General features: G+C 40.2%; 1 long non-coding RNA gene across 4 annotated transcripts in view; it reads left to right on the top strand.

Annotated features, from left to right (window-relative positions):
- Positions 1-13,676, top strand: part of LOC141101776 (uncharacterized) — a 179,192-nt gene that overhangs the window by 161,867 nt on the left and 3,649 nt on the right. Inside the window, exons 4-5 of one of the 4 annotated variants that reach the window (XR_012235017.1) lie at positions 7,563-7,733; positions 11,593-11,688. This is a non-coding gene — a long non-coding RNA (uncharacterized lncRNA). Of the gene's footprint in view, positions 1-7,562; positions 7,734-11,019; positions 11,230-11,592; positions 11,689-13,676 lie in introns of all 4 variants that reach the window. The other 3 variants (XR_012235016.1, XR_012235019.1, XR_012235018.1) reach the window with 3 other exon arrangements.

Below are 13,676 nucleotides of genomic sequence, written 5' to 3'. Positions count from 1 at the left end.
GCTGATCACGTGGTAAAGCATCTCTGTCAGAGACTCTTTACCTAGATCGGAGTTACGGTGTGTCAGACTGACACTTCGCAACAACAATCTCCATGATGTGCGCCCCCGGGAGCGCACAGCAGCTTGATATCCTGACAACGTCATAGGACGTCCAGTCAGGATAACGCAACCACTTTGCCAACGTCATTTTGCTATATGTCGGGTGGCAAGTGGTTAAATGGGTTTTATCTGATAGACCAACACAAAGTGGCACATAATTGTGAAGTGGAAGGAAAATTATAAATGGTTTTCCAAATTTTTTACAAATAAATATCTGAAAGGTGTGGCATGCATTTGTATTCAGCCCCCCTGAGTCAATACTTTTGTAGAACCACCTTTCACTGCAATTACAGCTGCAAGGGGGTGTCTCTACCAGCTTTGCACACCTAGGGAGTGACATTTTTGCCCATATTTCTTTGCAAAATAGCTCAAGCTCTGTCAGATTTGATGGAGAGTGTCTGTGAACAGCAATGTTCAAGTCTTTCCACAGATTCTCAATTGGATTTAGGTCTGGACTTTGACTGGGCCATTCCAATACATGAATATGCTTTGATCTAAACCATTCCATTGTAGCTCTGGCTGTATGTTTAGGGTCATTGTCCTGCTGGAAGGTGAACCTCCGCCCCAGTCTCAAGTCTTTTGCAGACTCTAACAAGTTTTATTCTAAGATTGCCCTGTATTTGGCTCCATCCATCTTCCCATCAACTCTGACCAGCTTCCCTGTCCCTGCTGAAGAAAAGCATTCTCTCAACCTGATGTTGCCACCACCATGTTTCACGGTGGGGATGGTGTGTTCAGGGTGATGTACAGTGTTAGTTTTCTTCCACACATAGCATTTTGCTTTTAGGCCAAAAAGTTCAATTTTGGTCTTATCTGACCAGAGCACCTTCTTCCACATGTTTGCTGTGTCCCCCACATGGCTTCTCGCAAACTGCAAATGGGACTTCTTTCAACAATGGCTTTCTTCTTGCCACTTTTCCATAAAGGCCAGATTTGTGGAGTGCATGACTAAAAGTTGTCCTGTGGACAGATTCTCCCACCTGAGCTGTGGAACTTTGCAGCTCCTCCAGAGTTTACAATGGGCCTCTTGACTGCTTCTCTGAATAATGCTCTCCTCGCCCAGCCTGCAAGTTTAGGTGGACGGCCATGTTCTGGTAGGTTTGCAGCTGTGCCATACCCTTTCCAATTTTGGATGATCTTGTGATTTAGTGCTCCGTGAGATGTTCAAAACTTGGGATATTTTTTTTATAACCTAACCCTGCTTTAAACTTCTCCACAACTTTATCCCTGACCTGTCTGGTGTGTTCCTTGGCCTTCATGATGCTGTTTGTTCTTTAGCAAACCTCTGAGGGCTTCACAGAACCGCTGTATTTATACCAAGAATAAATTACACACAGGTGGACTCTATTTACTAATTAGGAGACTTCTGAAGGCAATTGGTTCCACTAGATTTTGGTCTATCACATAAAATCTTAATAAAATACATTTATTTTTCTAGTTGTAAAATGACAAAATGTGGAAAATTTTAAGGGGTGTGAATACTTTTTCAAGGCACTGTATGCCTCTGGTTCAAACTATTGTTTATTGTGGATTTTTTTTTGTGCCATAATATTAATGTTATTTATTTGATTTGAACCACAAGTAAATATCAACCTTTTTTGGAGATTAGTATTCAAAAAATAATTTGAAACAACATAGCATAAATACGATTTTCAGCATTTACAGTGTACTTCTGTCTTAAAGACCCCCGAGGGAAGATGTAATAGAGACTGCACCTGAGTTTTTAGGAATATTCTGTTGGAATGCAGCAAGTAGCGTTATGCTGTGGTTGTAAGCATTGCAGCTTATTTTCCAACACTATGGGGTTGATTTACTAAAGACAAATCCACTTTGCACTGCAAGTGCACTTGGAAGTGCAGTCGCTGTAGATCTGAGGGGGACATGCAAGAAAAATAAAAAAACTGCATTTTAGCTTGCACATGATTGGATGATAAAATCAGCAGAGCTTCCCCTCATTTCAGAACTTCCCCTCAGATCTACGGCGACTGCACTTCCAAGTGAACTTCCAAATGCACTATGCAAAGTAGATTTGCCTTTAGTAAATCAACCCCAGTGTCTGGTTTATTGTCTTTGATATAGAATCTGTTTTCCTCAGTGCAGTTGATACTCCATTGTGTTAGCCAGGCACCCCAGGAGCTCGATTTTTTTTCTCACCCAATTTACATTATTTGGATGTATTAGTGTTTGCTTAAAGTGTATCTAAAGCCAAAACTTTTTTTAAGTTTTGAATAGAGTAATGAAATGTTTGTACCCCATTGGATTTTTGTATGCTGTAAATTCTATAGTGGTGCCAGCTGTGGTGATATTTGAGTAAACGACAAAACTTAATGCATACTTTGAAGTAACTTAACCACAGAAGGGGATAATGTTAATGGGTATTGCCTTGTACCAGAAAATAAGCATGTGCCTTATTGCACGCGCTGCCTTTGTATCATTATGGTAGGATGTTTAGAAATATTACTAGCATCAGCGGGCAATAAGGTTTTAAATGTGAATGCATATCCATGGTTTATCACCTGGGGATACAGAAACCAGTTTTTTCACTTTTAGCTACTAGTGAAGCTACAGTAAACACAAGGCATAGATGTTTCCATATAGGGTAACTTGTCCTAATAAGATTTAGCAGTTCTAAACAAACCAATGTGATGTAAGACCTTAAAGGTTGAGACTAACCTCCATATAATGTTTTATCTATATAGCAGGAGTAGAAGCACCCACTTATTGTCGTGGTGATGCTAGGTCGCTGAAAAGCAGAGTTTACACATAATTTGACACCATAGGGGTGTTTTACTAAAGGCAAATAGATTGCTTCCTTTGCAAAGGAAGTTTTACTTTGCTTTGAATTTGCCCCTGAGCTCAGTGAATGAGATAAAGCCCTGCTCACTTCTACCATCCAATCATGTGCAAGCAAAAGCTCTAGGGAAATTTCCGTTGCGAATTTAAACTTCCCTTGCAAAGTGAACAGCCTATTTGCTTTTAGTAATTCAGCCCCTATAAATAAACGGTATGCTGCTCAGCTGGCATGCCCCAGTACAAGTTATAGGTGGTGATTGTGTAATTTGAATTGTGGGAAAATCAATGGTTGACAGCTGTGCAGGTTAAAGTGTTTGTTAGCCCAACATTTCATATTTCTAATATGTGTATGTTGTATCACGTACTTGTGTTAAATAGTATAATTTTCTCTTTGTATTTATTACTTTGTTTGAAATACTTGGTTATCCTGCCAGTCCCTCTGCTTTCATATTTCAAACTGACAACTATTCATAGAAGCATATCCATCCCAGTGTGATCAGTTTTCTGTCTGTCCTGGGAGCACAGCTGGTCTACCCTTCAGTGGGCAAAACTTATGCTGACATTCCCCCTGCACAGCTCTTCACTGGGAAGATCAGTTTATTGCTATTTCTCTGCCTCATGCGGCCTGCTCCCCTGCAGTCTTCACCCACATCTACTATGCAGCTGAGAACAGAGGTTATACTTACCTTTTTCTACATTTTTTTATATATAATGGCGGTATTTATAATGTTTTGTATAAACTGAATTGGTTGTTTTTCAAGGTGAGGGTTCACGTATAGTTTAAGGATGCTATGTAAGATTTTGGCTTAAAGGATAAGGTCACCTTTAGAATGTTACATAGTTACATAGTCTGGTTGAAAAAAGACACAAGCCCATCTAGCTCAACCAATAATAATAAAAAAAAATATCAAACAATCCTATATACATAATCCCATACCCACAGTTGATCCAGAGGAAGGCAAAAAAAAAAAAAAAACCCAGCAATGCATGATCTAATTTGCTTAGGCAGGGGAAAGAATTCCTTCCTGATCGCCCAAGAGGCAATTGTATATTCCCTGGATCAACTTTACCTATGAGGCCCCTTTCACACGGTCGGACTGTTCAGGTCCGCCTGTCAGTTTTGACGGCGGACCTGAACGGGCGCTCCATGCTAGTCTATGGAGCGACGGATGTCAGCGGGGACATGTCCGCTGACATCCGACCTGGTCCAATCCACTAAAAGCAGACGGATGCTTCTACATTCGCATCCGTCACTGGCGGATCGGATCGGGTGAGATCTAATGAAATGAAAAACATGCTGTCCGTTTTCGTCCGATCTCTCCATAGGCAGCAGCGGCGCTGGACATTGCTAAATAAATTACCAAAAAGAAATGTAAAAAAAAATTTCTTCATCGGTTTAGGCCAATATGTATTCTTCTACATATTTTTGGTAAAGAAAATCACAATAAGCGTATATTGATTGGTTTGCGCAAAAGTTAGTGTCTACAAAATAGGGGATAGAGTTATGGCATTTTTATTTATTCTTTTACTAGTAATGGCAGTGATCAGCGATTTATAGCGGGACTGCGACATTGCGACGGACAGATTGGACGCTTTTGACACTTTTTTGGGACCAGTGACATTTATACAGCGATCAGTGCTATAAAAATGCACTGATTACTGTATAAATGATACTGGCAGGGAAGGGATTAACCCTAGGGGGCGATCAAGGAGTGGACTGACTGGAGGAGGAGAGAGATCGCTGTTCCTAATCACTAGGAACAGACAATCACTCTGTACTCCCCTGACAGAACGGGGATCTGTTTGTTTACATTAACAGATCCCGTTCCGGGTCTCTGTGGAGCAATCGCGGGTGGCCGATGGACATTGCGGCCTTGCGCATCAGGTCTGGTGCGCACACGTGCCCACTGTATCTATTGCACGAAGCAATGTACGGTTATGGCGCTTCACGCAATAGAGGTGACCTGACTAACCACTTTAACCACTTGCCGACCTGCTGGTTGGCAAGTGGTTAAAGGGAATCCCTCAACACCAAGTTCACTATATGGACCGCTTATGTGGTTATATATGTTGATCATATTTCCCTTAATCTCCTCTTCTCTAGAGAATAAATTCAGTTCCTCTATACTACTTCCAGCTTTCTAACTGAAAGCCCATATGGAGGTATGGGCAGAAAGCTGAAAGACATGCCTGCAGGAGCCTAACATTGCACCTGGGATCAGTGGATGCTTTGCAGTCTCCTGTAGGAAAAATAAGTACAGTTATTATTTTTTCCCTAAAGGTGAACTTGGTCTTGAAAGCTGACCTTCACTCACAAAATAAGATTCTTCCAATATTAATTTTGCTACCTCCCCCTTACCTGTTAATTACATGTCTTTTTTTATTCATAGAGCATTTACCTTTTTTTTTGGGGTACTCACTTCCACTTCCTCTTTGCGCACTTAACCATGTCAGCCCCGGAAGAATTTACCCCCTTCCCGACCAGGCCATTTTTTTGCGATACGGCACTGCGTCACTTTAGCTGACAATTGCGCAATCGTGCAACGCTGTACCCAAACAAAATTTACGTTCTTTTTTCCCCACAAATAGAGCTTTCTTTTGGTGGTATTTGATTACCTCTGAGGTTTTTATTTTTTGCGCTATAAACAAAAGAAAAGGGATAATTCTGAAAAAAAATCAATATCTTTTAATTTTACTATAATAAATATCTCCAATTTAAAAAAAATGAAGAAATGTTTTTCCTCAGTTTAGGCCGATATATATTCTTCTACATATTTTTGGTAAAAAAAAATTTCAATAAGCGTATTTTGATTGGTTTGCTCAAAAGTTATAGTGTCTACAAAATAGGGAATAGATTTATGGCATTTTCATTTATTATTATTTTTTACTAGTAATGGCGGCAGTCAGCGATTTTTATTGTGACTGCGATAGTGCAGCGGACAAATCGGACGCTTTTGACACATTTTTGATACCAGTGACATTTATACAGCCATCAGTGCTATAAAAATGCACTGATTACTGTGTAAATGTCACTGGCAGTGAAGGGGTTGACACTAGGGGGCGATCAAGGGGTTAACTGTGCTCCCTAGGTGTGTTCTAACTGTAGGGGGGATGAGACTGACTAAGGGAGGAGAGAGATCGGTGTTCATACTTAGTATGCACACGCGATCTGTCTCCACTCCCCTAAGAGAATCGGGATTTGTGTGTTAACACAACTCTACTCTTTACTCTGTCACAAGCGATCGTGGGTGATGCCCGACAGGCACTCGCATCGGCCTCCAGCGGCGTCTTAAAGGGCCAACGTACAGCTATGATGGCTCGCCCGGGGGAGCCATCCTGCCTCTGTGTAACTGTGGCCGCTGGTCAGGAATCGGTTAAAGAAGGCCCTAGGCTTGCCCATCCCTTCTGCAGCCTCTTGGGATATCATGTCAGACATTTCAGGAGGATTTAGGACAGTCTCCCTACAGTTAGCAATCTCATGCATGTGCAGTGGAGAGCCAACTGCGAGTCATCAGGAAGTGAAAGCTGGCTCCTGAATGCAAGATGGGGACACGGAAGTACAGAAACCCTGAAAAAATTGGGTGTGAAGAAGATGGTGCTGGACTTCGCAGGCTGATAAGTATGTTTTTTTTTAAAATCAGCAGCTAATATTACTTATAGCTGTTGACTTTTAGTTTTGCAAATGCCAGTTGAAGTTCCTTTTTAAAGTGAACCTGTGCTCAGACTATGCACACCAAAGTATTCACATAATCTGAACAAGCTGTAAAAGCATGTAAAATAAAACCAATGAATTTCCAAGCTCAACTTACCAACCAGCCTGCGACCAGCCAAATTAACTTGCCTAACAGTTTGCGTTAAAAACAGGGGTTTAGTTGCACACATTTGCAAATACATGCATAAGCTGCAGGCCATAGCAAGGCACCCTGTATCCTGTGGGATACATGGGGAGCACATGTATTCTAATGGATAGATGACTGGAGGGAGCTCAACCATCCTTAAAGGCACAGGAGCGCACTGAACACCCAGCACATTGCACAATGGCAGCAAAAGTGTCAGTGCGTTGCCTGACCAATATGTCAACAATACAAAAAAAGGTCACACTTCGCACACTCTTCCAGGAAGATATTTTTATGACAGGAAGGATATACCACACTCCATACATAGAAAAACAGAGTAAAAACTCATAGTGAAACACAGTTTAGCATGAGTTATCAAGCGCATTAAATGCGCAACTTACAGGATATTTGGCAAAAACAAGCATCAGTAAAAAACATCCGCGTTTCGCAGCTGTATGTAGTGCATTCCACGGAGGCAGAAATTGCGTCACTGGTTAACACGAACCGGAAGTACGTTTTGACGTGAGTGGGGTCACCGATGGGGGAGCTTAGTTTTTTGGATCACTTTGCAACTTTTACAAAAGCACCAAGCACTTTTCCGAATTTTTTTATGTCACAATTATATTGATGTATAAGTCATCTATTAGGATGTATACTGTTTGATATAGGCTGTCAGCGCTGTTTTATATCTTTTGCTTTAAGGTTTTAGCACCTTTGTGCAGCAACTGCAGTCGCAGTTTTTCACTTTGCATTTACTTTTGATTTAACACTTCAGCGCAAGTTTTTGAATTAGATTTATTTCTTTTCTTTCACTGTTGCTCTCTGTTTTTCTAGGAGTAGACTGCCCTGGAGAGAGGTAGATGTGGCATCTGACAGATTGGTTGCTGGTTTGTGACTGAGAAAACAGACTACCTGGAGTCTTTGGATGAGAGCTGCATCGTTTCATCTGTGCAGGCGAATCTGAGACCATTTTGAGCAGAATGTAAGAGCTTCTTCTACACCAAGGTTTGCGTCTACTTACTTTTGATGTACTGTCCCATATCAGGTGAGACGCAAGGCATCTTTTGCTAAGCTGTTTCATGCTGGACTGTTCCAGAGTTAAGAGTGTACTAGGATAGCTATAGATTCAAATGAGGATAGCAGAGCTGCCAAATTGAGGTGCTGTGCACACAAACTGTCTGTATTTCTCAGAGAGAACAGTCAGCTTCTGTAGTTCTTGTCTATAAATCTGTGGGCTATACACAGACACATTTGACTGTTTTTTTTTGGGGTTTTTTTGACAAATGCACTGTTTTTTAAAAGTTCAGTCTATGCATCACTGCAATTACAGTTTTGTAGTAGCTAAAGAGTTAAACCATGTGACAGTTTCTTAGATTTCTTGGGTAGTTTAGCTGTGCACACCCACTGTAGTCTAGCGTCGTTTCCACTTTCTCTGTTGGAAATGGAGATTTCGATGTTTGAATATCCTACCAAGTACTCATTACATCTGAATGTAGATTTGAAAAAAGTTATCCCAAATCAAACAATAACAACTAGGAAACATTGTTCTTTAATTGTAAGATTTAAAGTAAATGATGTTCAATATTTAGGGAAGTGTACAGCTGTCAGAGAAATTGGAAGTCTGGAAAACAAATATTTATACTGTTTATACTCAAGTATAGGTCGACCCGAATATAAGCCGAGGCACCTAATTTTACCACAAAAAACTGGGAAAACGTATTGACTCGAGTATAAGGCAAGGCTGGGAAATGCAGCAGCTACTGGGTAAACAATGCCCATCTGCAGCCTCACTTTGCTCATTTGCAGCCTCACTGTGCCCATCTGCAGTCGTACCTTTGATAGCTAAAACAGCGGGTGTCTCCCACTGTGTCATGCAGTCTGTTTGGCCGTCCATTGTAACAAAGCTCCGCCTCCTCGTCTATGATAGACGGAACACTGATACAGTTTCCCAGCATTGTATCAGTGTTCCGTCTATCGCGGACAAGGAGGGAGTGGGGCTCTGTTACAATGGGCGGCCGCACAGATTGCATGACACAATGGGAGACACCCACTGTTTTAGTTATCAAATGTACAGCTGCAGATGGGCACCCTTACTCGAGTATAAGCCGAAGGGGGTTTTTCAGCCTAAAAAATGTGCTGAAAAACTTGGCTTATACTCGAGCATATACGGTACTTTAAAGTCAACTAAAGGAATCAATAGGGAACATTCATATGTACGTTACCAACATGATTTATTGAAGCTTAATAAAGAATATATCTCATGTTTTTTAAGCACGTACATGCTTCAATGCTCATGAATTGAATATCAGGATTGCATAAGTATACTTGCTAGCATTCCTGGCTGAATTCCAATGACCATTTTGGTCCCTTCCCTTAGTCACTAGAACCCTGGGCTGTCCAAAGAAATTCTGGATTTTAGGACAGTACAAGGATTCTTTGTTCTTTAAGTGTCAGATACTCTTCAGCACAGTTGAGCATGAGCAACAAACTAAAATTTCTACTTTACTTATCCACATTATATATTTGTTCCTAGTGGAGCATTCAACAAACTTTTTAAATTACTTTTGCATTAGGTGTATTGAGCTTGGCAAAACAAGAGGCTTTTTTCATGCCTGAAAACTGGTATAGTATATTAATATATATTTATGGTATAGTATATAAAAGTATATTTATATACCTAGTTCTAGCAATATTGGGGGATACTGTATATAGAATGTAGTATGTAGGGTTCTACATTTGCTCAATTAAGTCACAGCAGGATGTGGTCATTGTTTTAGTAGAGATCCCTTACAGTAGCTAGAACACAGTCAAAAATGAAGTGTTAGGCCTTCTTGATTCCTAGACTGACCAACCTTATACATGTTACAATCATAGTCAAGATTTCTAATCTGCCTTTTGTTAAGAGAGTCCACTAGTGTCTTCTACACTCATAATAAATGCTACTAGTGTTTGGTGGTAAGGGTTTAGCCACTCCTCATTTAGGACTAAGTTAAATGAGTGATATAAAGCTTTTTCTACTTTAACCACTTGTTAACAGCCACCCATTAGGCTGTATCTACATGGCACAGGGGCGTTTTAGTAATGCTACTAAGTATACTAGTAATTAATTGCTGGGAGTAGCAATTTCTTCCTAAATAGATAAGACAAATGATTCCTTATGGAGTAAGCTACACAAACAGCATTTAATAGCCATTTGTTCATATTATTCAGCAATCAGTTATTATAACTCATTACAGCAAATAATCACTGGCGATTTTAGTAGCATGACTGAGCTTCTAAACTTGAAATATCTGTGTAGCTGTAGGTCTAATGATTTATTGTCATTGAGTGGTTGGATCTCATGTAGTGCAGGATAAAAATTAAGCCTATGATGTAATTGGAGTATAAAAATTTGAATGAATCAGCTTTAATAAAAACTAAAGCTTAAAAAAAACTTAAAAACATGCGTAAAGTGGTTGAGAAGCCTTAAGGTTTTTTCACCTTAATGCATAGTATGCATTAAGGTGAAAAACCTTCTGTGCTGCAGCTGCCCCCCTGACCTCCCTTTTTTCTTACCTCAGCCTGATCCGACCCAGCTATGTGTACAAGTGCAGCGGCTCCAGCCAATGTCGTTCTCCCCATCGGCTCCTGCTGCTGTAAATCAAAAGCTGTGACACGGGAGCAGGGGGCGGGTCCGGGTCCCGCTGTCTATGTCAATGGACGCAGCAGCAGGACTCGGAAGCGAGCCTGCACGGGTGCACCCATGGAAAGCAGCTTTCCATTGGGGAACCCGAAGAAGAGGAGGGGCTTGGAGCATCGGCACAGAGCAGGTAAGTATAGTGATGTATGTTATTTTTATTTTTAAAAATGGGGAGGGTTTACAATCACTTTAAATAAAACATGCAAACAGATTTTACCCTTAGTAATACAGGTTAATTGTTTGATACGTATAACATCACTTTTTGGGAGGACATGAAACCAATTCTTTGATCTGTTTCTATAAACTTGATTTAAAAGACTTGCTACAAGTATTATTGATGTTAGTATACAGCAGGGGTAGGCAACCTCGGCCCCCAGCTGTGGTGAAACTACAAGTCCCATGAGACATTGCAAGACCCTGACAATCACAGGCATGACTCCTAGGCAGAGCATGATGGGATTTGTAGTTTCACCACAACTGGAATGCCGAGGTTGCCTCCCACTGGTATACAGTCTTGCTATCTGAACTACATTTGCAAACTCAGCCTTTTGCTATAATGTAGTGTGTGTGCATCATTATAAAATACCTAAATTATTTCATTCTTTTTTGCAGATGTCTGAAAATCACACATACATTTGGGCATGTGGGTGACAATATTCTGTTTAAAAAAGCCAATCATGCTGGAATTTTCTTGTCTAAGAGTCAGGGATCTTGTCAATAGCAGTAGAATGTGGTGAACCAACATTTGGTACAATGTGTACTTTACTTCTGCATACCTGTGGCACTATATCTTTAGCTGACCTCTTGGCACCAAATATGTGGGTATGTTGTCAATGCATCCTGACAGCTGGCACTCTCCCAAGTCCCAGCAACACGTAGCAATTAACATCTGTGTTCTACTGAAATGTTTTTTTCTTTTGCAGACTTTGCCAGACCCTAATTCTGTTTTTTAGAACTTGTTATGGAATTTATAATGTATGGTTTATTTTCCACAACATTTTTGTGCTAAAGAAACTTTTGGTGAGCTTAATTTAAAAGGATGTCATCTTTAAAAAAAATAATTTTCTGTTTCATGGTTTCAGTTTATTTTAATATGCACAGAAATGCATATTATGATGTGTGTGTGTAAGAAGTACAGCAATCTTTTTTTATACATTCGAAAATTCATGTTGTTATTCACCATAGACTACAAAAGACAACTACCAGAGAGAGTCAGAGGATTAAAGAGGCATCGCTGGTTCTTTGGAACATCTGTGGGAGATGGAGGGTTGAAGAATCAATGTGAGCCAGTGCTGAAGACCCTGTTTATTTTAGTGCAGTACAAAGTGATCTCACTGCTCCCCTGAGCTCTTGGGTGCAATTAGCTCAAACACCATTTAAATACAAGGGATGAAGCACAAGTTACAAACATGGCTAATAAAGGGAACCTATAAATAAAGGTTAATCCCTGCACTAACAGAACAGTACACCTTCTTACACCAAGTTGCTGGAAACTAACATCCCCTAGTGTTAATGAATCAACAGAATAATAAATGTACTGTATATACCAATGCTACATCAACTCTAGACCGATTATGTTAAAGTAAAACTACCTGTATAGGCAAAACTTTATTTTTAATTTTGTATAGAGTAAGGGAAGTTTATGCACCCTGTCAGATATTTTTTTTTTCGCCATCTGTGTCCCATTGCAGAGGTTTCCATTCACTTCCTGTCCCTTAGCCATACAGGAAGTGAGAGGAGATCCCTGCAGAACAAGATTACTTAAAGTAGAACTAACGGTTTAGAAAACGTTTTTTTTTTTCATTTTAGATTGAGCAAGGGAGGGTTATAACTCCTGTCAATTTTTTTTTTCACCATCTGTGTCCCATTAAAGAGGTTTCCCTTTACTCCCTGTCCCATAGCCAAACGAGAAGTGGGAGGAAATCCCTGCAAATGAAGGGAATTCCTGTAGGACCCTCAGGTAGTGTCCCTATTGGAAGATTTCCCCTCCATTACTTTTCTGAGGACAACCCAAAGTTTATGATTTTCTTTTACTTTTACTGTCAATGATAAGAGTAAACAGGACAAATAGAGAGGGTTTATCTCCTTAACGGGGACACAGATAGCAATTAAAACTGACACGTGTTCTAATTAATCTCTACTCTATACAAAACAAAAAAAGTTTTGCCTTTAGTTACACTTTAACCTCCCTGGCGGTATTCCCGAGTGGGGCTCGGGGTTAAATTTCAGTACCATTAGCGTTAACCCCGAGCCACACTTAGGATTGCATTGCAGAATCCTGGTGCAGTGTACTTACCATTTTACCAGGATCCAGCGATGTCCCCCCCCGTGTGTGTGGGCTGTGTCCTCTGCCCGATGCTCTGTGTGCCGGGCTCCATTCCCTGCGAGCATCACAGGGAGGGGTGGGAGCCCGGTGGCAAATTCAAAAAGTACACAAAACATAATACATACAGTACACTGTAATCTTACAGATTACAGTACTGTATCAAATCATTTCACATCCCTTTTGTCCTTAGTGCTTTGTCCAGTGCCCTGCATGCAGTTTTATATTATATAAACTGTTCTTTCTGCCTGGAAACAGTAATAGTAAATTAGAACACTTGCAGAATTGAGCGATAGTGAATCGTAAGGAAATTAATTTTATTATTAATATAGTATTATTTTTTATAATTATTTATAGTTATTTATTATGTTATAATTTTATGATTTTGTGTTTCAAACTTTATCATACCCGAGATGTCTACTAGACTCTGGTTTGGACAGATTTAAGTGAATTATTCCTAAGAATTACAGGCTTATAATATATAACGCCGAATTTCTGTGCAAAATAATTGTACCACTTTCAGCACCTAAAATCTGAAATAATCATACCGCCAAGGAGGTTAAATGCCTTTTATCCTGGCAGCAGCGTTTTGACAGAAAAAGTAAACGCATTTAGTTACAGTATCTCACGAAAGTGAGTACACCCCTCGCATTTTTGTAAATACCTTATTATATCTTTTCATGTGACAACACTGAAGAAATTACACTTACAGAAATTACCGCTAGCAACAAAAGTGAGTACACCCCTAAGTGAAAATGTCCAAATTTGGCCCAATTAGCCATTTTCCCTCCCCGGCATCATGTGACTTGTTAGTGTTACAAGGTCTCAGGTGTGAATGGGGAGCAGGTGTGTTAAATTTGGTATTTTTGCTCTCACTCTCTCATACTGGTCACTGGAAGTTTAACATGGCACCTCATGGCAAAGAACTTTCTGAGGATCTGAAAAA

The sequence above is a fragment of the Aquarana catesbeiana genome, linkage group LG06 (genome assembly GCF_042186555.1).
Source record: "Aquarana catesbeiana isolate 2022-GZ linkage group LG06, ASM4218655v1, whole genome shotgun sequence".
Lineage (NCBI taxonomy): Eukaryota > Metazoa > Chordata > Amphibia > Anura > Ranidae > Aquarana > Aquarana catesbeiana.
Note: the sequence above shows the minus strand (reverse complement) of the source record. Positions and strands in the feature narration are given on the sequence as shown.